We start from the raw sequence: 27503 nt of genomic DNA on the forward strand, positions 1-27503 counted from the left end.
GATTGCCGCCATTAGCCGATCGGCGTCAGAACCCATGTTAGGGGATGTGGAAAGGCTATCCGCCGCCTGGCGTGGCGCAGCAAAGTTGTCCATTGGGCCCTGTTTAGGTCCTTTTGGCGGGATGTCCTTTCTACCCATGGCTTTTCCGGGTGGTCGCTGGTCCGGTGGTCCACTGGCTGGTCACTTCTCTCCCCTCGGACGTCAGGTGGGGCTACCGGGCGGTCTCTCGTTGCGTCCGATGGTGGGGCCCTCCCTTCAGCCCTTGCTGCTACCTCGGGTCTCTCGAGGTTTAGCGCCCCATTCCCGCGCATGTTCGGTTTTGATGATTTTGTGCAGTGGCCGCTTCCAGAGCTCCGACCTGTGGTGGTGGTGTTTCTGGCACGCTTCTATGCGGAGTCCGCCAGCCTGGTTACCGCCGCCAAGGGGGCACCAGCAAGCACCCCTCTACGCCTCACGGTTCCCACGTCTCTCAGAGCGTGGCGCAGTCCTCGCGCCTCCCAGGTGAGGTCGGGTGTTTCGCCTCGGCGTCCCCGGTGCACGGGGGGTAGTTCCAGGGCCCTCCCGGGTGTCTCCGTGCGCCTCCGCCCGCTCGTTGTGGGGGCCTCCTGTGGAGGAGCTGGAGGCGGATCGTAGGTGCAGCTCCCACCTAGTGCGTTGTAATCTGGGGGGATGAGTCCAGAGCCGCTGGTCGTCTCTGCAGTGGGGGGCAGACGCTTGCCCCCAGCCCACGCGCCCGTCTCCCTGCTCCCTCCGGACTCACCGCTACCTCTGCTGGTGCTCCGCCGCCGGGAGGCAGGATTGGCGGCCGCGGTCCTGTATGGGATCAGGTTTTCTCCTTCCAGGGAGCGGTATGGGCGTAGCAGCCCACGTCCCTCGCAGCTCCCCGTTCACTTCGCTGTTGCTCCGGATTCTCCCGCGCCGGCCAGTCAGCAACCCGCCTCGCTCCTCTCAAGCCTGAGGGCTTCCCCCCGCAGCTGCGGGCGCCATCTTAGTGCAGGCCGCCCCGTGGTGCAAGCTCTCCGGTTCCGTTGACGTAGGGGGGAAACCGAGCCAATGCCGGGGAGCGCTCGAGGTGTGTCCTCCGTCGCGCGTGTCCCCCACCGCAGCAGGTTCACTCATGGGGAGATGGAGAGAGCAGGGTGACAGAACTCACTGCGCTCGGGGCCCTCGGATACCGATGGCCGCCATTTTGGTGTAGTCGGGTGCACGATCCTGCTACTCCGCCGCAGTTTCCTTGTTGGAATCACCTTAAAGCTCCTTTCCGCTCCTCACATCAGGTGCAGGACACATTCAGCCTCCGTTTAAAATGTTTTTGGGAAGTATTGGTCTATTTTTACGCCGGATCATGAGGCAGTCACCCAGGAGCTCCACAGTCACACGTCCTAACCGGCCATGCTGCTGGCCACGCCCCCCGCAAATTTAAATTATTGACATTAAGTTGTTCAATGAAGACATTGACTTCATCTGCAGTACCATCCCATACAAAGAAAAGGTCATCAATGTACCTCCACCAACATTTGACCTTTGTGTTCATTATATCAGAGTGATGGGCCATGAGGACCTGCTCCTCCCAGTAGCCCATGTGAAGGCAAGCATAACTGGGAGAAAAACAGGCCCCCATGGCCACCCCCCTGGTCTGCAAAAAAAGTTGGTTTGAAAAGAGGAACACATTGTAGTTGAGGCAAGCCAAGGTCATATCCACTATCATTTTAGAATGTTCTGTACATTCAACTGGTCTTTTGTTGAGATAGTGTTGGATTGCCCTAATGCCATCCTTGTGGTAGATGCTCGTATACAAGGAGGCAACATCTAAGGACACCAGAAGAAACGTTGGTTGCCATTGAAAGTTGGAAAGTTTGTTCAGTAAGTCCCCTGTGTCAAGTATAAAAGATGGAAGAGCCTTTACAAAGTCCTGTAAGAAAAAGTCAATGTATTTACTGACATTCTCCAGAAGACTGTTCCTAGCCGAAATTATTGGCCTGCCTGGCGGATGATGGTAGTTTTTGGGAATTTTAGGGATAAAATAAATAACAGGAGTAACCGGGTGATCGTTTTTGAGATATTTAAATTCTTCAAGAGTGAGCAGACCCTTACTCCTCCAGGCCATCAATTTGGAGTAATTCTCATTTTTGGCTGCTAGCACTTCTTGAGCATTGGTTCTCCTATAGCATTCCCTGTCGTTCAATTGTTTCAATGCCTCCTCCAGGTACATTTTTTTCGGCCAGAGCACGACGTTTCCGCCCTTGTCTGATTGTCTGATGACCAGCTGTTTATTCCCTTTCAATTTCTTTATAAGGGTATGATACTGCATGTCATGATAGTTTATTTTCCTCTTTTTCGCATGTGCCGTTTGATTTGCAATTTTTTCAATTCCAATGCCACTCGATCATGAAAAATGTCCAAATTGTCCTTCAACATTAAAGGGCAAAATTTTGATCTCGGTTTAAAGGGCGTTGAACAAATATTGGGTGCTGGTTCTCCACCTAGAGCCAACACGGGTGTTTGGCCTTCCTCTTCCTGCAATTCTAACAGTTCTTAAGTAAGTGCTAGGCCAGTAAATGCAGGTTTACTTGCAGGATTGGCGGTGGGGGTAACAGAGGTCGAACTGGTGGTTTTACGTGTCTTGTGGAATTTCTTTAACTTAAGTTTGCGCACGTACTTGAATAGTTCAATGCGAGTACTCACGTAATCAAAGTTGCTTTTGGCGCTGTAGGATAATCCTAACGACAAGATGGAAGTTTCTTTCTCAGTTAGCACTACCTCACTTAAGTTAACCACAGTCTGAGCACCATCTATTTCGGCGTTTGATTGTGTTGCCATTTGGATCTTTGTCTCCTCTGCCTTCCTCCTCCGCTGCCTCCTTTTACTGCATTTTCTCCTCTCTGCGCGTTTGTAATTGGCTTGTTTACGTTTGCGCCCTGTGTGCCAGAGCGGAGGGTTTGCTTCCGATCTTGTTGGACAACAGCTAACTCCTGAGCAGGAGTGAATTTGCGAAACCCCGACCTATTGTTTCTTTTCGCTTCGTTATCTGATTCACTTTCCACTTGAGAGCTGTTGCCAGATAAAGACGAGCTTTCTAACAAGCTACTACTAGTCGCTTGAGCAGACGTGCCGGCATTGGAACTGTCATTGCCATCTTTCTGTTGGTGTTATTTCAGATTGTCGTACCTCCGGGCAAAGGTGAAGATCTGCCCGTGCTCGTAATACAATCTGTCGCGCTGAAACTTGTAGGCCTTTCGCCTCTTGATTACATCTTCTTCATGTTTTAGTCGCGCCTCCATCTCAGCGCGATATTTATCAATAGCGGGAGAGTGTGGATCACGGCGACCTCAGCTTCCAATCTCTCTATCTCTGCCAGCAGTTTAATTCTGTCACTTTCCGCATATTGAATGAGTATTTGCATTGAGCGTTTGGAGCAGTCCAAATTACATTGTGCCCAATCAATGAGCATTTGGGGGTCGGGATCTTCGTAGGAGGGTGCTAGCATAATTCTCAAGCCGCGCGGCACACTCCCTACCTCCAGATACCCGGACAATGAACTGTGTTCCCACCATTTCGCCTGCTCGCTCTTATAACATTTTTCTAACGCCCTAAAAAGTCCTCTAATGTTGTTGCTGGGTTCTGATACCGAGGCTGCTGTTGCACTAGAAGCGGACCCCCCAGCCGGGGAGTCCGTGAACATACCCCTGGAGGCCTCCACACGCCCCCGTACTGTGTCTGCAGACATGGTGTATTGGTCTTGGGTCAAAAATCGGGAAGCAGGGAAAGTCGAATGTTTACACTCCTACCCGACAATGCTGGGCAGTCGACCCCTGCGCCACTCCACACAGGATATCCTCCGGGGCTCCGGCGTTGCTGTAGGTACTCCCGGTGCAGTCTCAGTACGTTGTCGACCTCCGCCGACCTCTGACCCGGAACCACTCACGTTTTTCCCCACAGCGTCACTGAAGTGTCCGCCTCTCCTGGGGCTTCGTCGGCATCTCCTTCGAGGAGTTGTGAAAAGATGTTCCAGGAAACTGGAACCGTAGCTTCAAGCCGCTCTCGCCCAAACGTGGAGGGGTCTCGTCGAGTCCAGGGAAGCAATCCTGGAAATACTTTCGGTAAGTTTCAACCTTATTTCAGCATTCCCGCCAAAACGAAAAGGAAGAGACGAGACCCAGTCTTGCGGTGTTTCTACTCTTTAATCAAACCCAACACCAGTCTGCCATGACGCGTTTCGGCTGCCAAGAGCCTTGATCACATGACACAGTCAAGAGGCTGGCCACCCATTTTAAAGTGCAAAAGTGCATGACGTGCAAACAACATAGAAAAAATACTATGCATGAAATCAATTGTAAGTAAATTCAGCTGATCATAATACATGTTAAATATATATATATAAATGTAATATTAATAAAATATTTACAATATTTTTACCGTAGGATAGCTGAAAGGGTAAAATTTACTATTACCACCCCAGTGAGTGCAACAATAGGGAAAGCGTTGGATAGCGTAGGGGTAAATAAAGAAAAAGAGTGAAGGACGTGAAGAAAGTGAAGACAGCCTTCACGGAGGAGAGCGAGATGGCAGGCCTGTGGGGGGAGGCACAGGCAGGACAGAGGCGTAAAGAACATATGCGCGAGAGAGACGGTGAGAAGGAAAGGGGAAGATGACGAATGAACAGAGGCGACGGAATGCAAGGGAGAAAGGCAATATGCAACGGTAACCAGATACAGAGATACAGAAGGCAGTAAAAAAAACAAATAAAAAAAAAACACTATGCAATGCAATGTCTAAAACAATAGGCAATGTAATGCAAGGCACAATGCAAGGCAGAAGAATGCAGTACTCAATATTTAATAGGAAGTCAAACTACAAGCCGTAAAACACAAGTCAGGAGCGCTGTAGGCACATACAAAATGATAGAACATTGGGGAGAAAGAAAGCCCCACCCTGGGAACCGACCTGGAGGGCAGGGGAATTATTAATGTGGAAGTGTCAGAGAATGTGAACTCTGACCCCATGCACTACCAACAGACGTGCTGAGGGCATATAAATCTAGAACTGTCAGAGAATGTAACTCCGACCCCATGCACCACAAGTGCTGAGGGCATATGAATCTAGAACTGTCAGAGAATCTAACTCTGACCCCATGCACCACAAGTGCTGAGGGCATATAAATCTAGAACTGTCAGAGAATGTAACTCCGACCCCATGCACCACAAGTGCTGAGGGCATATGAATCTAGAACTGTCAGAGAATCTAACTCTGACCCCATGCACCACAAGTGCTGAGGGCATATAAATCTAGAACTGTCAGAACTTAGAACTTTGAACGTAGAACCATCCCTTCCGGACTGAAACCGGCTGAGCAAACAAGAAAACCACGGCACCCGAAGCCACAAGATGTACACAATAGAAATGAACACTGTAAGTTCTAACTGACACGAAAAGCTGATACCGGCATCTGAGAAGAGACTGACAAATCGTGACCACACAAGGAGATAGAAAGAGAGAGGGTGCTAATCCTGGCCAGACATACTGCTACAGCAGGTCAGGAGCCAGCAGAGAGGCCCCAGAGACCCCGCCTCCAATCATACACCAAGGGCAATTCAAAGAAAAACAAAAATATCCCTGTCTTACCCCATGGTCAGTAGAGGAGACAGGACTCCCTGGGACACTCCTTAGTGGTACTCCAGACCCACCACAGGCAAGAAATATCTTCGCAGGATGGAGCAGTGCTCGCCAGCTGAAAAATTACTATTCCCACTCCAGAAAGTGCAACAGTAGGGAAAGCGTTGGATAGCGTAGGGGTAAAATTTACTACTCCCACTCCAGAGAGTGCAACAGTAAGGGAAGCCTTGGATAGCGTAGGGGTACAAATTACTATTCCCACTCCAGACAGTGCAACAGTAGGGAAAGTGTTGGATAGCGTAGGGGTAAAAATTACTATTCCCACTCCAGAGAGTGCAACAGTAGGGAAAACGTTGGATAGCGTAGGGGTAAAAATTACTATTCCAACTCCAGAGAGTGAAACAGTAGGGAAAGCGTTGGATAGCGGGAGGGTAAAAATTACTATTCCCACTCCAGAGAGTGCAAAGGTAGGGAAAGCGTTGGATAGCGTAGGGGTAAAAATTACTATTCCCACTCCAGAGAGTGAAACAGTAGGGAAAGCGTTGGATAGCGTAGAGGTAAAAATTACTATTCCCACTCCAGAGAGTGCAACAGTAGGAAAAGTGTTGGATAGCATAGGGGTAAAAATTACTATTCCCACTCCAGAGAGTGCAACAGTAGGGAAAGCGTTGGATAGCGGGAGGGTAAAAATTACTATTCCCACTCCAGAGAGTGCAACAGTAGGGAAAGTGTTGGATAGCGGTAGTGTAAAAATTACTATTCCCACTCAGGAGTGTGCAACAGTAGGGAAAGCGTTGGATAGCGTAAGGGTAAAAATTACTATTCCACTCCAGAGAGTGCAACAGTAGGGAAAGCGTTGGATGGCGTAGGGGTAAAAATTACTATTCCAACTCCAGAGAGTGCAACAGTAGGGAAAGTGTTGGATAGCGGTAGGGTAAAAATTACTATTCACACTCAGGAGAGTGCAACAGTAGGGAAAGCGTTGGATAGCGTAAGGGTAAAAATTACTATTCCCACTCCAGAGAGTGCAACAGTAGGGAAAGCGTTGGATAGCGTAGGAGTAAAAATGACTATTCCCACTCCAGAGAGTGCAACAGTAGGAAAAGAGTTGGATAGCGTAGGGGTTAAAATTACTATTCCAACTCCAGAGAGTGCAACAGTAGGGAAAGCGTTGGATAGTGGGAGGGTAAAAATTACTATTCCCACTCCAGAGAATGCAACAGTAGGGAAAGCGTTGGATAGCGTAGGGGTAAAAATTACTATTCCCACTCCAGAGAGTGCAACAGTAGGGAAAGTGTTGGATAGCGTAGAGGTAAAAATTACTATTCCCACTCCAGAGAGTGCAACAGTAGGAAAAGTGTTGGATAGCGTAGGGATAAAAATTACTATTCCCACTCCAGAGAGTGCAACAGTAGGGAAAGCGTTGGATAGCGAGAGGGTAAAAATTACTATTCCCACTCCAGAGAGAACAAGAGTAGGGAAAGTGTTGGATAGCATAGGGGTAAACATTACTATTCCCACTCCAGAGAGTGCAACAGTAGGGAAAGCGTTGGATAGCGTAGGGGTAAAAAATACTATTCCCACTCCAGAGAGTGCAACAGTAGGGAAAGCGTTGGATAGCGTAGGAGTAAAAATTACTATTCCCATCCCGGGGAGTGCAACAGTAGGAAAAGTGTTGGATAGCGTAGGGGTTAAAATTACTATTCCCACTCCAGAAACCGCAACAGTAGAGAAAGCGCTGGATAGCGTAGGGGTAAAAATTACTATTCCAACTCCAGAGAGTGCAACAGCGGGAAAGCGTTGGATAGCGGGAGGGTAAAAATTACTATTCCCACTCCAGAGAGTGCAACAGGAGGGAAAGCGTTGGATAGCTTAGGGGTAAAAATTACTATTCTCACTCTAGAGAGTGCAACAGTAGGGAAAGCGTTGGATAGCGTAGGGGTACAAATTACTATTCCCACTCCAGACAGTGCAACAGCGGGAAAGCGTTGGATAGCGGGAGGGTAAAAATTACTATTCCCTCTCCAGAGAGTGCAACAGTAGGGAAAGCGTTGGATAGCTTAGGGGTAAAAATTACTATTCCCATTCTAGAGAGTGCAACAGTAGGGAAAGCGTTGGATAGCGTAGGGGTAAAAAATACTATTCCCACTCCAGAGAGTGCAACAGTAGAGAAAGCGTTGGATAGCGTAGGGGTAAAAATTACTATTCCACTCCAGAGAGTGCAACAGCAGGGAAAGCGTTGGATAGCGGGAGGGTAAAAATTACTATTCCTACTCCAGAGAGTGCAATAGTAGGGAAAGCGTTGGATAGCGTAGGGGTAAAAATTACTATTCCCACTCCAGAGAGTGCAATAGTAGAGAAAGCGTTTGATAGCGTAGGGGTAAAAATTACTATTCCCACTCCAGAGAGTGCAACAGCAGGGAAAGCGTTGGATAGCGGGAGGGTAAAAATTACTATTCCCACTCCAGAGAGTGCAACACTAGGGAAAGCGTTGGATATCTTAGGGGTAAAAATTACTATTCCCACTCCAGAGAGTGCAACAGTAGGGAAAGCGTTGGATAGCATAGGGGTAAGAATTACTATTCCCACTCCAGAGAGTGCAACAGTAGAGAAAGCGTTGGATAGCGTAGGGGTAAAAATTACTATTCCCACTCCAGAGAGTGCAATAGTAGGGAAAGCGTTGGATAGCGGGAGGGTAAAAATTGCTATTCCCACTCCAGAGAGTGCAACAGTAGGGAAAGCGTTGGATAGCTTAGGGGTAAAAATGACTATTCCCACTCCAGAGAGTGCAACTGTAGGGAAAGCGTTGGATAGCGTAGGGGTAAAAATTACTATTCCCGCTCCAGAGAGTGCAACAGTAGAGAAAGCGTTGGATAGCGTAGGGGTAAAAATTACTATTCCCACTCCAGTGAGTGCAACAGTAGGGAAAGTAAAGATTTAATATATTAATAAAAAAATAATTAAATATCAATACCAAGAAAATATGAATTGAAATAAATTACCAATGTAATATTATATAATAATGAATAAATCACAAATACAAATTAATATTTATAAATAAAATGAATTACCTATTAATACAAATTAATGACCAATTAATTATTACATTAAAAATAAATACCAATTAATAAATACAAATGATTTACTTAATTACAATTAAATTACTTCCCCCCCATTCTCCTATAAACCCACAACCCACTACAGAAAATAAATTAATAAAATTAACTTAATTATCAAATAATCAATTAATAAAAATAAATTACCAATTAAGAATTAATTAATTAATAATTAATTAACAATTCAAACTGAATACCAATAAAAAAATTAAGATATTTAATTAATTACAATTAAATTACTTCCCACCCTATTCCCCTATAAACCCACAACCCGCTACAAAAAATAAATTAATTAAATTAACATAATTATCAATTAATCAGTTAATGAACATTAATTACCAATTAAAAACTAATAAATTACCAATTAAAAAATAATTAACAATTAACTCAAAATAAATACCAATTACAAAATTAACATACTTAATTAATTACAATTACATTACTTCCCACCCTATTCCCCTATAAACCCATAACCCGCTATGGAAAATAAATTAATAAAATAAACATAATTATCAATTAATTAATTAATAAAAATACATTACCAATTAAACATTAATTACCAATTAAAAAGTAATTAATTACCAAGTAAAAATTAATTAACAATTAATTCAAAATAAATACCAATAAATAAATATATTTTTTTAATTAATTACAATTAAATTACTTCCCACCCTTTACCCCTATAAACCCACAACCCGCTACAGAATTACATTACGCAAAAATTAAATAACATAAAAAAACTTTTTAAAAATTGATATTATTAAAAATTCGATATATTTAAATACCTATATTATATACTTCGATATTTTGACTTACTATATTTTAAAAATCGATATTACTTACTTCGATATTTTGACTTTCTATATTTAAAAAATCGATATTACTTACTTCGATATTTTGACTTTCTATATTTTAAAAAACGATATTACTTACCGTCATTTCGATATTTTTAACCACTATATTCTGTCCATTCGATATTATGTCCATTCTATATTTTTAACTCGATATTATGTCCATTCTATATTTTTCCTTCGATATTATGTCTGTTCATCACCCCCACAGTGAACTCATGATGAAAGAGACTGCATGTGGATCTTACTGGCGTCCCCCCAGCTTGAGTAGGCCGCTGCGCAGCAGCTGGAGTGAGGGGCACCGGGCTGGTTACATGCAGACACTTGTGTACTTGTGTGCACACAAGTGTAGGGGCTGCGCAGTGGAGATTCCTGGCGTGCGCAGCCCAGGAGCAGCTACATAGTGAATGGTGAGGCAGGATTTATGCAGAACTGGGTGGTGACATAGAATATGCTTTATACAGTGGGAAGAAACATGCCTGGGAAAGTCAGTGTGTTTTACTGTTTTTCACTCTATTATTTTCCTATGGGGATGTGGAGCCCATGGGCTAGTTTCACTTTTTTAAGGCCTACACATTCCAGACACGTACTAAAGTCCACTGTAACTTGTGTGAGAAGAAGTATTCTGCAGAGTCCAAAGTCAAATTTGTACTCCTTTTGGGTCGTCCAGAAATGTCATATTTCTCTGAGTCAGCTCATAACCTGGGACTGACTGGGGATTATCCTGGCAGGCTGGATTAATGACCTTCCCTCCAAAAGAGAAGACCTCCTCTCCAAGAAGAGAAGATGGGTGGAGCTACAGGTTAATCCATCAGCAGCTGTCCCCTGGTGCCAGGCTCCAGGTGCCAGGCTGCCCAAGGGAGAAGGCAGCGCGGGGGAAGGGGCTTTCAGAGACCATTTGGCAGAAGACCCCTGGACGACACCATCTTGAACCAACCCAGAGGCCTGGGCAGGAAGGAGGGAGCAGGGGCAGTGAAGTGCTGTGTCGCTGTTTGATAGGACAAGCAGAAACTTCCTGCCAGCCCACTCCCCAGACTTTAAAAAGTGTTTACACAGGAAGAGAAGCTCTCTCTGGGGTGTGGTCTGCTGAAGAAGACTAGTGCTGGAGCTTGGCGCAATGGGCAGTTGAAAGGAGAAACTGTCCCAGGATCCTGAACAGTGCCAGGAGAAGAGACCAGGACCAGTGCGCAGAAGCAGGGGCCTCTGCGCAGGGAGAAGAGAGGCCCAGGAGGAGAGCCAGGCGAAAGGCTGGCGCAGGGAGCCAGTGAAGGCAGCTCACGGCTGAATCTACCCTCTGTGAGTGTCGTGTGCCCCACAAGTCTTACCTTTGCTTGTGACGCGATTCCGCAGTGCCGACAAGAGCACCCGTCCCTGTACCCACCTGACCTTCGTGGAATGGCGATACCCAGCAGGGATGAGATGGGCTCAGGGATGGGAGCCAGGGTGTAGGGCAGGGAAAGCGTGGAGCTGGCGGGGTGTTCCGGTGTCTACTGGAAACCAAGAAAAAGGCAAGATCAAGAACAGACCCGAAAAGGAACCACCCCCTACAAGCACACACGGACCGTGCAACCCTCTGTGGACTCACCGCTTCTTCATAGGAAAGCAGGTCTCCGGATGTGATCAGCTCCGAAGAGGAAGGCAAGAGGAAGACACTCCTATGCGTATTCCCTAGGTCCAACCAATGAAGGCGCTCCAGCGCGTTTGCCCAATGTTAGAACAAAAGAAAGCGCTCCTGCGCGTTGCACAAGCTATAACAAAATAAAGCGCTCCTGCGCGTTTGCACAAGCTATAACAAAATAAAGCGCTCCTGCGCGTGGTACCCCAGTAAAAAACTAAAGAAAAGCGCTTCTGCGCGTAAATGGCAATGGTCCGTAGTTTCTCAGCCCCAGTCTGCAGGCTGAGCTTTCCTTCTCGAATGCGCTCCTGCGCGCGTGACACAACAGGTGAAATTTCCTAACTAACCCAACCTGGTGTCAGAAAGGACCCTCAAAGCGCATCCGCGCGTTTAAGGGTTTCCAGTCCTTTCACGAGTGTAACCAAAATGCTCCAGGCGGGCGCTGTCTCCAAATGCTGAGAAGAGCTCGACAAGGCGCTGGTCTCCAGCAGGAACGGCAGGTTCCCAACGACGAGGCTCCAGCGCGGAATCAGGAATCCGAAGCACCAAGCCGGCGGGAAACGCGAGAGTTAAGCGCGTTCCCCCGGAAGTGCTTCGGTGCTTTGCTGCCCGGGACTAGACCGGGTACTCGACTTCCGGCCGGAAGTGAGTATTCCGGCCTCCCGTGTGTGTCTGCGGGGATGGCCGGCCGCGGCAACGCCGCGAGCCGTGACAGTGAGACCCATAGGGCGAAAGAGAGTGCTCCCAGTGGCTGGGGAGACCTCACCAGGTGCAATAAGAGGCCAAAACCAGAGGTCCAGAGAATGCCCCCGGGGTGGGTCAGGTCCCGGGGGCTGGCCCCTCAAAGAAGTGAAGTTGGGTTGCGCCAATCGCGCACCCTGTGAAGGTTTCCCCGCGGGGTGCCAGGAGCCCACCCTGGCCCCTGCCGAATATGAAGCTGGTGAGCGCCGTCGCGCTCCCGTGAAGATTTGTAGGGGGAGGGGCCCGGGATTCCCAACTTCGGGCCCCGTGTGAGGAGGAGGAGGGGGGAGCGCCGTCGCGCCCCCCGCAAAGAGGTCTCTAGGGCTTCGGGTCCCCTGCCCCAGGCCCCAAAGCAAAGCCGGGGGGAGCCATCGCACTCCCTGTAAAGAGGTGGTCGCTGGGTGCCAGAAACGGCCTGTCCCCAGCAGAAGAGCACAAACCGGGGAGCGCCGTTGTGCTCCCCGTGAAGGCAGAGGAGGGGCTTGTGATTCCAACTCCGGGCCCCAGCGGAGAAGAAGGCTAGCCGGGGAGCGCCGTCGCGCTCCCCGTGAAGAAATGCCCATGGGGCCAGGGACGCCATCTCCGGGCCCCTGAAGTGCGGAGGGAGGACGAGGGAGGGGTGTAGCACTCACCCGCAGCAGCCTGGAGGAGGGGCCAGCGGGACCAGCGTGAGCCTCTGTGTCTGCCCTCTGGAGCGGGACGACCAGAAATGTGGTGCCTACTACCGCAGCAGCACGCAAGGGTGCTGGCCGGGCAGGGAGGCAGGTGGAGCCACCGAGGGGTGGTCTCCCCAGGTGGCTCTTCAACACGGAAACATGTGGGGGTCCCGGGTGGGACCGGGACCCCGAAAGCAACAGCAGGAAGGTGCCAGGGGCCCCGGTGGGACCGTGCCCCTGAAAATGAGCAGAGTGTCCGGAGTTGGGCTCCCCGAGCCGCATACTCTTACCTGGGGGTCCGGGTGGGACCAAGCCCCCCCCAACAAGCGTGGAGATGCGGTAGGCCCAGGGCCCCGCGAAAGAAGACAGGTTGCGCTGCTCTCTCTCTGGCACAGCGGGACTGAAGGAAAATCGCCCCATAATTCTTTGCACAGTCAGGACTAGCCTGCCTGAAAACCTGCCTGTTTCTCAGCTTGTGGTGGCCCCAGGAGGACGGGCTCACCAACATATATGTGAGAAAGTGCAGGGGGAGCTGCAGGAGAAACGCGGTCTCCCCCAGCACGAAGAAGAAAAGTCCCTCTCTAAGTCTCTGGGAACTAGGAAGAAATAGCCCCTCAAGGGCTCAGCTAGCATTTTAACACCTCCTGGGCTGGAACTTATGTTCTACAACTGAGGGTGTATTGAGAAGTGCACCAAGGGATGAAGGGCTTAGTTGGGGATGCCAGGAGAAGGACATCCCCTGGAGGTGAAGAGGTGTAACTGCACCAGAAATGCATTTACTAACGTTATTTCTTGTAGAGGGATTGAAAGTCACATGTGTAATGTGAAGTATCTGTTTAAGGTGATGTCATAAGCCAAATGGGGTTATGTTGGTCGACATTCCTGTCTGGCTGTATATGCTTAATCCTGTGATTTCATCTGTGATGCCTTTAGGGGCTGTAATTGCAATGCATTATAATGATCAACAAATGTGATGAGTACTGTCATTCTAAAGTGATGCTTAAACATGTATTCTTGCTGCTGCGCTTAGGTGAGGAACCCAGACTGTTAGCCCTTAAGATGTAGAGGTGAATACTTCATGATCAGTAGGGAATACTCAGTCAGGGTTATGTGTCACCAGGGCATGTGTGCCTATCTTAAATGCTTGTTGAGGTAGTGGGGTGTGTCGGCACTGGGATGATGCCAGTGCGCAGGGCCCTCTCTCCAGGTTATGTTCACCTCACTGCATTTGGGGGACAAGATTATGCATAAATGGGAGTGGTAGTACTAGACCCCACCCTCCCTGCGGGAGGGATGGAGATTTTATGCAATGTCACAAAGTAATTGCAACCGCTTATGTATATTTGTAAATTGGTGCATAGTATTGAGTAGTGTGTGTGTTTAATAAATGTACTCTTACTTTTATAATGGAAAGTACAGACTGGACAATCAATTATTGAGTATTATTGCTGCACACCTGTAATGGCGATTACTAGCCCACACCACCTCCCTTGAGTAAGCCTCAGACTGGTCTGCAACTCTCACCTCTGAGAGTCAGGTGCTACAATTGGGTGTTTGGTTCCCAGTGAAGGACAAATATAGTCATGTTATTTGTGCAGGCCTCACAGATACTGCCTCGTTTTCCAACAGAAACCAAAAGCAGTCCTGGTAGAAATACTCAAAACAGTCTCTCTCCCATACATCCCAACAATTTAGAAGAGAAAAGAGGGAGACATCCCCCAAAAAAACATTAGGAGAATGTATTCCCCCCCCATTGACTTCTACTGTGATTTGCAAGTGTGCGGCTGCAGGATCAGATATTAGAAACGCAAATGTATGTTTTTTTTCTTACCTGTCAGAGGCACAGAGAAAGTGCTATGGCATGCAGAGAGGGCGTGATGCAAATGTTGAGACCTGGCCTGCAGGAGTGGGCTACTGGCAGTGCATGCTCTAAGTTGCACAATACCAGGCCCTATGTTATGTTATGTTATGTTATATTTATTTTTTGTATAGCGCGCGGCTACTCAAAAAGAGTGTCCCGGCGCTTTGAGTAAGGGGAACTACCATACGATAACACAACACAGTTAAAAGAAAACAGCAATAAAAAAAAAAAGGGCAGACAGAATTTATGCAGCCTACTGGGTAAACAGCCAGGTTTTAAGACCTTTTCTAAAAACAAGTAGGCTGGTGGCTCCCCGAAGTGTGAGCGGCAAAGAGTTCCACAACTGTGGTGCCAAAAGTGCAAAGGAACGACCTCCCAGACGAGCTTTCTTCACTCGCGGGACCACCGCCAAGAACAGGGATTCCGACCTCAAAGAACGAACTGGGTGGTAAAATGTGAGTCTCTTTTGGAGGTACTTTGCTCCAACCACATGGAGAGCCTTGTAGGCCAAGGTCAAAGCCTTGAAGGCGATCCGTTTGCGGATTGGACGCCAGTGCAGCGTCTGCAACAGACCTGCTGCACTGGCACGTCTGTTCAAGCCAAAGATAGCTCTAGCAGCCGCATTCTGCACCACTTGAAGCCGCTGTAGCAGATACTCTGGCAGGCCCAGGTACAGAACGTTGGAATAATCTAGCCTGGAACCGATCAGGGCCTGCACAGTCAGCTTCCTATGCTCCTCAGATAAAAGGGGAAGAAACCTCCGCAGCATCTTAAGGAGGCCGAAACACATACCCGAGACCCCAAGGATCTGGGACTTCAGCCCCTTATCCATCTTGACCTATCAGCTGAAGTCTGCAACGGAATAAAGGTTTTTGCATGCAGGAATTGGGAGGCGGGAGACTAGCCTTGAAATCTGTAGTCTTTGACTGACTCGAGAGGCTTGGAACGTATGCTCTCCCTCTGTCAAAATATCTTGCTCTTTCTCTCCAGTAGCCCTCTTGTGTGTGCTGCAATTAACCTGGGGTGATGAGAAAAGTGAGTAAGGCACCAGCAGTGGCCCTAGGTTTTAAAAAAAGCTCTGCTGCCAATGAAAGGCCACTGGCATGGGCTGATGTCCCACAGCTTTCCTTCAAGTACTCCATGTGAGCTCTGTGACCAGGTGTGAGCCCCAGGCTCTAAGAATCTGCCTGAGCTCACCTGCTGGTGACTGAGGCCGGAGTATTACAAAGTTCTCTTGTACCACAATGTCACCTGTGGTCCAGTAGAGATACGCTGTTGTGCGGGATGCTGGTAAGAAGACTGACCTGTGTGACGGTTATCACTTCAGTGTTCTAGCTCCCTGTGTAGTGCACCTGTGCAATGTGAAGAAGGCAGCTTCCATCTGTCTAGATATAGGGAGGACAGCATCTTTAGAAAGGGAGCCCACATAGAACACAGCAATGTTGGCTCAATGTTAACACAAAATACAGTTTTAGCATTGGAGATGCATGTCTTATCTCCCTTAGCCTCCTCTGGGGAAGCGCAGGCAATGGCTATTCCTTCTTCTTCCCTTCCCCCTTCAGTGCTAACTCTAACAGGCTTTCATCCTGCTGGTTGAGACATCCTTTTAAAGACCAAGATCATCAACTCTGCAATTTGGGTACGTGTCACATGGGTACGAGTCCCATGTGTATCATTGTTTGAGCTCACTACTGTGCACACTCGTGGTTGTCTGCCCTTAGGCCTTTTTGGCTGCATGGTCAGCAGTCGACCTTCTTTTCTTTCATTCCCTTCTATTTGCTCTGGTTTATATTGGGTGTAGATGTTACATTTTGTTTCTGGTCCATTTTATTCACATGTATTTTGGGGAAAATCATTTCGGGTGTCCGTCACCCATTTCTAATGTTTCTTTAAAAATTATTGGATGATGATGGGTGGGTAATATGTATGTATCTTCTGTATATTTACCTTTGCATCTCCTCTACATTTTTTATCTCTTGTATATTTTCTCTGAATTTTCTTTCCATTTCTCCTGTACTTCGGTCTTAACCTTTCAATTGATTTTCTCTTGTACTTACTCTTGCATATCTCCGGTGCATTTTATTCCTTGCTCACGCTTGATTTTTCTTGGTATCATTGCTATGATCCTTTCACGCTTGGGTTCACTTTCATCTTGCTTTTTAATCTTCTTTTCCATTGTTCTATTTCTTGGGATTCTCCTTGTTTGAACCTTATTCTTCTTTGTGGTTTCTAATCTTGTTTTGTGGAAGAAGGGCAGGTATGTTGTAACCTGTATTATATTTATTTGGTTACTTTCTGTTACTTTCTCACTAGCTGCTCAGCCAGTGTGAATGTGATGCACGTAATGTTGGTGTGATGGTCTTGAATGGAATGTTTGGGTGCCTGGATGCTTGAGTGTGACAGTTGGAGTATGGGCTGAGCAGCAGGCAGACTGCTCCTGGTGGGGCTGCATCTCTACAACACATCTACTGTTAACTGAACTCATTAAATCTACATGAAACGTCATCTTGGCTATGGACCTCATCACTACAAAATCCCACCCTGTGGTGGTCAGGCTAGCTTGCTGTGCTTGCTCGCTATGCACCTTATGGGGGCTAGTCTAACAAAATTTGCCACAGCTGCTTTGTGTTATTAGTTCAGCCCCGATCCTAGCACTATTTTTTCTTTCCCCCTTCCTCCATTTCTTTCCCTTTGATTTCTTTCCTGTCTACCCCTAGCCTAATTTTTCCTCTCTCCCACCCTATTCTCCCCCCTCATTCTTCCATACTTCCTGCCACTGTTCTCACCCTCCTTTGACTTTCCTCTACCTCCTACTCATTTCCAATCCCTTTTTACTCTTAAATAACATATTTGTAAAGAGCAAATTCACCCTGAAGGGTATGAAGGGTATCTTGGCAGTTAGTAAAAGATGTTTGTTGTCTGACGATTCAATAAATTAATCAAGCTTCTTATAAAGCAGGACTACTCTCCCAAGAGGGTGTCAAGGCGCTGAGTCGGGGAGTATCTGCAGTTTAGTCTTTCCTGAATTGCGGCAGCGATGATGATTGCCTGAGGTGCAGAGGCAAGGAGTTCCAGGTCTTCGCAGTGAGGTAGGAGAAGAACCTTCCTCCAGTCGTGGTCTTGCAGATCCATGGGATGGTGGCCAGGCCGTTTGGGCGGAGCAGAGATATCTGGTGGGAGTGTAGAAGGAGAGGCGTTGGTTGAGCTATCGGGCGTTGTGGAGGGTTTTGTATGCATACGTAAGGAGCTTGAAGGTAATTATTTTGTTGTAGGGTAGCCAGTGAAGGTCTCTCAGGTGCACAGTGATGTGGCTGTGGCATGGGTTGTTCAGGATGAGTCTGGCGGAGGTGTTCTGGCTGCTCTGCAGGTTCTTTTGGACTCTCTGGGTGATGCCAACGTAGAATGCATTGCCGTAGTAGAGTCTGCTGCTGATGAGCTCATGGGCGACTGTTTTCCTGGACTCAATGGGGATCCACTTGAAGATCTTACGAAGAAGGCAGAGATTGGGGAAGTAGGAGGACAAAATGGAGCTGATTTGGAGGTTCATTGACAGTGAGTAGTCCAGGATGATGCTGATGTCCAAGCATTCATTTATCAGTAACCATTTCTAAACCCTTCTTTCCTAGACTCTGTCTCCCTTTCCCTCCTCACTCCTTTCTGCTCTGTCATCTTATCTCTCAGTCCCTCTTCTCCTTTCTCTAGCAACATATTACAATTCCTCTCTTTTCCTTGTTCCCTCCCTGCTATCACTCTTTTTTCACACATGCTTGCCACTGTCTTCTTTATTCCCTCTCCCTCCTCTCTTTCTGCATCTCCATTTTCTTGACACCCTAACTGCCTTACATCATTTCCTACCCTCTGTAATCAATCCTCAATGTTCTCTTCTCTCTCTCTTGCTTTCCATTGATACTCTTCCTCCTTCCTCCCCTTTTCCACCTATTTTCCTGACCCATTCATCTCTACTTTCTTCTACTCCTCCATCTCACCCTACACTTTCCTTCCCCCTCTCTTTTTCATCCCTCTTTCCTTCCTCAGAATACCTATTTCGTCTTAAAGGAACTTGAAATTGCAATAAGAGCCACTGCATGTGAGTGAGGAAGAGTGAAGCTGGAGATCAAGCAAGGTTCTATCCAATGAGAAGGCTCGAAGTGGACGCACTGGATAACACTAAGGATGTATAGAACTGATTAAAGGCTGACCACCAGTGGTTGGAGGATAAAAAATGATTAATAAAGTAATCATCATCTTATAACATTTTTCTATAGGGTCCAAAACGATATCTCCATCAGTTTAGCATAGTCACCCCAACACCCTGGTGAACTCCATTGTGTAAATGGGCACAGTCTTTCAAGCCCGAGGTGTTCTGCCCAAGGTCACTCGATAACATAGTGAAAGGAGATGGTAGTTTAGGGTAATGGCGGATCATATGCAGGATCTCCTGCAAGGTCTTGTTGGATGAGAAGTCAAGGGCCAACTCCGAGGTGATGTTAATGAGATTTTACATGTCAGTTTTGAGTTTTAGAAGCTCTCAGTTCATTTTCTTGGGGAGAAGAGTTGGCTTAACGGCTAGGGCGGTTGACCTCGAATCTGGGGAACCGGCAATGACGCTGAACATCCTGTGATTCTGGGCAAAGCACTTAATCTCCCCGTGTCTAACAAAAATTAATGTGTCCTCATGTAGCGCGACTGGTGCTATATCAAGCGCTCTGATACCTGGTACCGGGTGAAGTTCGTGCTATATAAAAGTCTGTTAAAAAAAAAAAAAAAAAAAAGCAATCTGAACTAGGTCAGTTGTGTAAGCCCATTTCTGGGATGTCACAGTCAGGTTACAGATTGTGTGATATCGTTTTCTGAAATGTGATTATGAAGAGTGAATATTTGGACCCTGCAAAATCCCACCTCTTTTTGGACATAGAGTGGTGATATGAATGAAGATGTGCCAGCTCAGTTGAGGGTGCAAGAAGTTGCTCAAGCGGGCATGGTTTGTTCAAACCCCCGCAGAGGGCAACATGCTGGTTGGGGTGACTGGTCAATGGGAAAGAGGTAAGAATTTGCGAAGGACACTTACAATGCGTATGCATCTGTTGTACATATATTGTGTGTATTTGTTAAGATAAACCTGTTGGGGTCCATGAACTATATGTGTGTGTGTGTGTGTGTGTGTGTGTGTGCGTGTGTGCGTTTGTGTGTGTTGGTCCTTACTATTGTGAATGTGTTGGTGTGTTTGTGTGTTTCCTTGCTCTTGTGTATGTGTTAGTGCGCAAGGGAAGCTTGCATTGCTAATGCTGACGTTATAGCTATTATCTGTACTTTACAGGAGACTGAGGAAACCTTTTAACAAAACTCAGAACGGTTGCCATTGCCAATGACTGCTTTTTTGGTAACTCTCTATATTATGTCCTGCTTGGGTGTTTGGCAGTAAAAGTGTTAGCTGCTATGCCCTTTGGCAGCTGAATTGAGGGCCTTTAAGAACACAAACAGTTGTTTATTCTTTTTTTGAAGACCCTGCCCACTCTAAACTGGTTTACTTACTTATACCTACTGGGGTAAAGGTCATCAACCTGGAATATTGGTTTGGCGCTTTAATTAAAATGAAACGCAGCACTGTCTTTTATGTTTCTGTTGTTTGTTCTTGAAAGATATTGAGACTGAAACAGGATGACTGCTTTCTCTGGAAAGATTTAGGGCTCAATTACTAGTGTTCTTGTAATCGGCTGTTAGCCACAAACTCCTATTTTCAGCTAAAACAGAATAAACTGCAAGTGTCCTAGTATTTTCAGGCACATATCTCTACCTGGGTAAAGCATGCAGAAATGTTCCTGAAAAATGGGACTGGATTTAGGAAAACAAATACAAAACTACGGTAATATCTTTTTCCCTGTGTTATTCTCCGTTTTAGAAGTTAAACTTCACAATTGCGCATTAACCCCTTCCGTGCGGGGCTGTTTCCCCCGCTGTGCTGGGGGGCGGGGGGCGCGTACAGCTCCCCGGTGCTCATGACGAGGTCAGCTCGTCATGAGCTACGGCGCTCCGGTGCTCATGACGAGCTGAGCTCGTCACGTCACGGCCACACCCGTTCCCATGGAACGTTCAGCACAGCAGGGGAATCAGCCCAGTGTGCGAGTGTTCCACGGAACGGGCGCGGTCAAGACGAGCTCAGCACCGTAGCGCCGTAGCTCATGACGAGCTGACCTCGTCATGAGCACCCAAGGTGTTAAAGGCAGCGTTAAAACTAATCAGTATTAACCCTCGCTCAGGGGCATACGGTGGTCCTCTACCTTTGAGGATCGGGTGTCGCTTTACGCCGACGATATACTGTTATATCTTACTTCTCCCCGTAAGTCATTGGGTGTTCTGTTTGACGTCCTGCGCTCTTTCGGGAAGCACTCTGGTTTGGTTATTAACTGGGCTAAATCCTGTATTTACCCGCTTGCAGGTGGACAACCGTCTTTGCCCCGTTTCTGCCCTATACCTGTCTCCAGTGTTGGTTTCAAGTACTTGGGGATCTACATTTCTATGGACACCAGGGTACGATTTGAGCGGAATCTACTGCCTCCGCTTGCCCGTCTTCGGTCGGATGTAGTGGCATGGTGTGGATTGCCTCTGTCTCCTTTAGGGAGAGCGGCCCTGTTTAAAATGATGTCTCTTCCCCGATTCCTATACGCCATCCAGAACATGCTCGATCTGGTTCCGGCCGGCTATTTCCGTGAAATCGAGGGCCTTCAGAGGAAATTGGTTTGGGGTGGACGGCCGCGTATAGCGTTGGCGAAATTGACTTTGCCCTGGTATGACGGTGGTATAGCTTTGCCGGATGTCAAGCGCTATTATTGGGCGTCACAGTTGAGTGCTATTAACCATGCCATGTATGGTCCTGTTCCTAATCCCGCCTATGATATGGATAGGTGGCAACTACCGGGGGGCGATTATAATAGAGCGCTATACTCCAGGACCGCCAGGAGGAGTCCGACGGGCCCCACTGCGGTGGCGATACGTGTATGGGATAGTGCAACATCGGCCACGGGCTGGACGGATAAACTGACTAGGGCGACTCCCCTGTATGCAGCTGAGAGACTGGGTGGTCTGTGGTCCTCGAAGGGATTCGATAGATGGGACCTTATCGGTATTAGCAAAGTGGGTGATCTTTGGGCCGTTGACAGAGTCAAAACTTTTGATGAGCTAAAACGGGAATATAAGCTGAGTGATAGGGAATATTTCCGATATCTTCAGGTCCGCCATGCACTTGCCTCGGTCTTCCCTGCTGGTACTTCGATCCCTGAGTCTTCTCCCCTGGAAGATAGAGTGCTGGATGGACATGTCCCTGACAGCACTATCTCCCTCATATATAAAAAACTTATTAATGCCCGTTCAGGACTTCTTGTACAGCTACGAGAGGCATGGACTGGTGACGGTCTGGAATTAGACGATGAAGACTGGCAGGCTGCAATATCCTCCCCAAAAGAAGTCGCTATTCCGGCGCGTCTCCGACTGGTGCAGCTCAAGATTCTACATCGTGTCTATGTCACGGGTCCACGATTGATCCATATGGGTTATTCTGTGGATGGGTTATGTTGGCGTGGATGTGGTTTGCTTGCTACTTTCCTCCACATTATGTGGGAATCCCGGCGGTCGTGGTTTTTTGGAATCGAGTGCATGCGGTGATGGGAGAAGTGATGGGTGTCGGGTTACTCCCTGAGGCCAGACGCTGTTTGCTGAATGTTTGGGAACCAAATGACTGTACCATTGCTCAGACTCAATGGGTCACGCTAGGCAACATGATTGCAAAGAGAGATATCGCTCAACTCTGGGGGTCTCATAGCGCACCATTGGTCTCGACCTGGGAGGAGAACATGGATTGGTGCATGTTTAGAGAAAAAATTGTGTACATCTCCCGAGGTAGGCCCAAGAAGTGGGGGAGGATTTGGGGTCAGTGGAATTCGTACCGTGGAGAGATTTGTGACCCTCCCTTTGCTGACCCCCCAGACCTTCCGAGATCTCCTTGACTGTACGTTCCAGTGTTTTGATTTTCTGTTCTTTGTGAAGTGCTATTCACTCTTGGTCCCCGCTCCCCGCCTCTACGATTGTTTGATGATTGCTTTTCGTTTGTCTCCCCCCTACTGTACATTGCAGGCCTCATATTGATACTTTTGCCTCGATTCTTTTTCTTATGTTTTTTCTTGTTGTTTGTATATAATAAAAATATGAAAACCTTTTATTTATCCTCATCTGCCAAATGCTCCGAGTCACACCATACTGTCACGCTGCCGGACCCTCGGGTTGTCGGCTGATGAGCTGTGTATTGATCTGTTCTTGCTATTTCGTATGATTGACCGGCCTTGGTTGGTTGTAGGTCTGTATCTGTATTCCTTTTCCAAAATAAAGGTTTTAAAAAAAAAAAAAAAACTAATCAGTATTGGTAATACTGGGTGGTCTATTTTCTAAATTAATGTGCAACGAACGAAGGGCCAAAAATGCTGCGCTGCGTTGCATGAGAAGGAGAGAGCTAAACAGCACCATATTTACAAAGATATGGCACTATCATCTCTCTCTAGCTTCGACGCACAATCAGACAGCTGAGTGCCACACACACAAACCGTTGCACTAATGTGCAAAGCTGTGTGTGTGAGTCTAGTGTAGGTTTTGTCCTGGTAGGATACACCTCCAGTACTATGAATGAATGACTTTAAATCTTTTTCTAATTTGTATGTGTGCTAAAAAGTCGAAACCGGAAAAGAAAGGAAAAATAAAAGCATTTTTCTTAACAGCACTTATTTCAAAATGATGAAATCATGTGATGCAAAACCATGTCTACTTTTTTTCAGTAGATAGGGTTTTGCATCAAAAACCATGGGTGGTTTTATGAGATGGTCCATGGAATGCCCCCTTTTCGCAAGGTAATACAAAGCAGCGCTACATTCGAGTGAATTTCCAGCGTAAAAAAAGTTTTGCACTGGGAGGTAAAGACAAGTTTTGTGCTGGAAAGTAAATTGAAAAAAAAAGATTTTGCAGTGAATTGAATCACCTTTGTGATGGAAACATGGTGCAAAATAAAAATATATATACACAGCGTATGGTATTACTGCACATTGTGCATTTATTTTCAGCGCTGCCGGCAAGATAGAGATTTGATGCATGAGTGCTCTTCACAAACTGATAAAGGTTATTTTCCAGGCGTTTTGTAGTGATTTGGCGCTACCACTAGGTGGTACTGTAAGGTTGCTGTCTTACCTCACCTATAACGAGTTCCACCCTGGCTTGTAGTGTGTATTCTGATGAAGTTAATGTTGTGAGGCTGTAAGATATTACATAAAATAAAGATTGTTATGGGTGTGGAGAGAACAGAACCCCAGCATGGTGAAATTTGCAGTTTCCTTAAAGATGGCGGCTGACTCGACTCGAAGCACAGGCCTCCGGTGAGTCAGCTTCAGAAATATACGCGGAAATGCAAAATCGAGGTATAGAGATGAAATACTGCCGTGGGCCAGGATGCTCAGCAAATCAGACACTTACTCTTCCTGACTGTGATAGGGAATCGGTACAGCACTATCCATGACCTTCTTGAGGTGGCTGCAAGTTTGCACTGCAGTAAAATGGAAGTGAATATCCTTCAGACTCGGCCTGTGCATGCATTATATATAGATCAGTTGAGTGAATCACCGCGCGCCGTCCACTGAAGCTGTGGATTCCTGCCGTCAGTCTCCATGCTCTAACTACACATGCAGTAATACTGATATGAACAGTGCTTAATTTGAGCCGGTGGTTACAGGTGCTGCAGCAACACTTAATCATCAACACTGGCACCTTTCATGAGCACCAATTAAGGACACATTCGCTTATGGAGAGATAAATGATTTGCTCAGAATCACAGGATGTTGAGCTGACCCAAAAACTCTGTGTCTCCCAGCTTTCTTGGTTAGTAGTTGGTTCTGTTTTAGGAGGGCTAACAGGAGAAATGGGCTGGGGCAAGCTGCCTCCTGACACGAGCCCCGGCACTACTGTTTTGTTTACAAATTAACCACTTGATATGAATGGCCATAGACTGGAACAGATAAAGAGCTCGCGGGATAGAGGGAACACCCTTTGCTGTGCCGTAAGTTGCATGGTCCTCTGAGCATCTTAACAGTGTTCTGGAGTTCATATCTCTTTCAGGGATGTGCACACATGGGGAGATGCGTTGTCGGCCATACTAGTCACTGCACAGCAAATGGTGAAACAAAAGCCCCTGCAGCCCCTGTGATGCGGGGGTCCCCAGCTCCAGAGGGCACCCTCTGGCACTGTGCACTGGCAGCGGGTCCCTGGCCTGACAGCTCCTGACTGGGTCTGGAATATGGGGGATCCCCTCCAAGTATTTTGCTGTGGCCTCCCTCAAGGTTTTTGTTGCGCCACTGCAGACCCACTGATATGCGCCACAACGACTAATGTCTCTCGTATCAAAGGGGCGGTGTGCAATGAGTCACACAAAGCCACTTATTGATACTAATTGCTATTAGGTAGACTATTTGGCTAAGGTCACCAACCAGCCACTTTGTGGCTGCAACATGCCTTTCACATATCTGGTTTAAAGCTTACTTTTAAGTGAAAAGCATATAGCGCATGTCTGCAAACAATAACAAGCATTTACAATGCAATAGGTCTCGCAATGACATTGTTTTGAACTATTGGCATTGTAAATGGTATTTTATTTTTTCCCTTCGTGAAACATTAATCAAATGGTGTAATGCAAAATGAGTTTAGAAGAAAGAAAACAAGAAGCTGCGACCTCGGAGGGTTGTTGTGGGCAGGAATTCACTGTTGTCAAAGGGGTGAAGTGGTGTGGGGAAGGGCACTGGGACATTAACATCGGCACTGCGAGCGTGGAACAGCTTTTTCAGTGTACAAGAGCATTTGCCAATACAAAAGCAGCACGCATTTCAGATGCTGACTGCTGGTATCAACACAGACCCTCCACCATTAACTGCTGCATTTGAGCAGTAAACCTGCAGCCTGACTGCACCTCCCCAAAGTCACTTACCTCGCTGATCTCCCAGGCTAGCCTAAAGCTTCACAAATTCAATCCCCTTCTGCCAGTATTCACAACTGAAACTCAATGCTGAAAGTTAACCACAGCTGTGGTGCTGAAAAAAAGTGTGGCCATGTGGGAGGGGTGGTGTGGGGAATGACACAGGGAGATTAGAAGCGGCACATACAGCGGGCGCCAAAGCTAACAAGCACAGGAGACCCAACCCCAGTCGTTATGGGGGGCGTGGCTCCCTGAATTAATGGGTTGGCTTCATTTCTGCAATAGAAGGAGTCATTAGCACACAGGGGTGGCACGCGGGGGATAGGTGCACTGGTCCGGCAGTGTGGGGGGTGTGTGCTCAGAGCGGCCGACTTTAGAGCAGGAAGGGAATTAGGTTTGGATCTCGGTGTGAATCAACACCCAGTGATCCTGGGCAGATTAATACATCTCGTCAGTAACACGAAGGGCAGCACTCCATCTCTGGAATAGAGGCACTAGTCCGGCAGTAGGGTAGGTGCAGTAGGTTGCGCACTTGTAGGCACACGTGTCCGGCGAAGTGTACATAGCCGTGTCTGTCAGTGCGCCGGCGACAGTTTACCTAGCACTTCGCCTAGGGAGGGGTGCCATGTAGGACTGTATGTAACAGTCCAATATCACACACACACACACATATATATATATATATATATATATATATATATATATATATATATATATATATATTACCTACTGGCGGTCGCCAGTAGGTATATATAGTTAGGATTTTTTCTCTATGGGTTTTTTGAAAATTCTATGTCTAATAACTTTGGCGTTTGTGGACGGAATTGGCTGAAATTTTCAGGAAAATGGCACATTTTGTTTCTGAGCAGCCCTTGAAAATTTGGGGGGGGGTTCGTCAAGGGGGGGCCGAGAAAAAAGGGGGGTCCCAAAACGCGTTTTTCCCATGTTAATTTCCATAGGGCGGTTGGCCTCACTTTTAGCCCGAACGGCTGAATGGATTTGCACGAAACTTGGCAAAATTGTAGGGACTGGTAGCCCGATGTGCCTTTTGTAGGTCTCAATATATGTGCTCCAGTGGATTTTGAGAAATTAACGTTTAAAAAAAGATATATATCTGTAACAGCGGACCGGGCAGCGCTCTGGTTCGCGGACTTTTCGCGCAACGGAGCTTTGTGAAGCGAAGCTGATTGGTTCTCCGGCGTCTGTCAACATTCCAAACAGTCCGTAGCGGCCGCCATCTTGTCTCTCGGTAGGATCGAGAGACAAGAGGAGGCCAAAGCGAAGGGGCAAATGACCATAAGGGGGCATAGTACATTGTCGCTCACCCCCTAGGTTTGATGTGGAGGTTTTAAAAGGGCCCCGCGGGGCAAAAAAAAATAAAAATAATAATAATCGAACAGCTGAATGGATTTGCACGAAACTTGGCAAAATTGTAGGGACTGGTAGCCCGATGTGCCTTTGCTAGATCTCAATATATGTGCTCCAGTGGATTTTGAGAAATTAACGTTCAAAAAAAGGTATATATCTGTAACAGCGCACCGCTTCGCGTACTTTTCGCGTTACGGAGCTTTGCGAAGCGAAGCTGATTGGCTCTCCGGTGTCTGTAAACATTCCAAACAGTCCGTAGCGGCCGCCATCTTGTCTCTCGGTAGGATCGAACAGCTGAATGGATTTGCACGAAACTTGGCAAAATTGTAGGGACTGGTAGCCCGATGTGCCTTTGCTAGGTCTCAATATATGTGCTTCAGTGCATTTTGAGAAATTAACGTTCAGAAACAAGATATATATCTGTAACAGCGCTTCGCTTCGCGGAGATAAAATTATATGTGTATTACCTAGCTGTTGCTAACACCAGTTAGCGACGGCTAGTAGAAGATAGCGACCATCTTGGGCCCCACTTTGCATGTGAGTGATATTTATCACTAATGACATGCAAAGTGGGCATGCCAAGATGTTAGCGACTGGAAACAGTCGCTAACATCGCTATCTCCTATTATCAACTTTTGGAAATATTCGAGATAAGGGCGAATATCTCTAAAAGCTACCACCTGCCCT

The 27503-nt window shown here is 47.1% G+C and overlaps 1 protein-coding gene across 1 annotated transcript in view; it reads left to right on the forward strand.

Moving 5' to 3' along the window:
- The window catches only part of LOC144802665 (cytosolic carboxypeptidase 6-like), a 689851-nt gene that overhangs the window by 243288 nt on the left and 419060 nt on the right, over window positions 1-27503 (forward strand). The window lies entirely within an intron of this gene.

The sequence above is a fragment of the Lissotriton helveticus genome, chromosome 1_2 (genome assembly GCF_964261635.1).
Source record: "Lissotriton helveticus chromosome 1_2, aLisHel1.1, whole genome shotgun sequence".
Taxonomy (NCBI): Eukaryota; Metazoa; Chordata; class Amphibia; order Caudata; family Salamandridae; genus Lissotriton; species Lissotriton helveticus.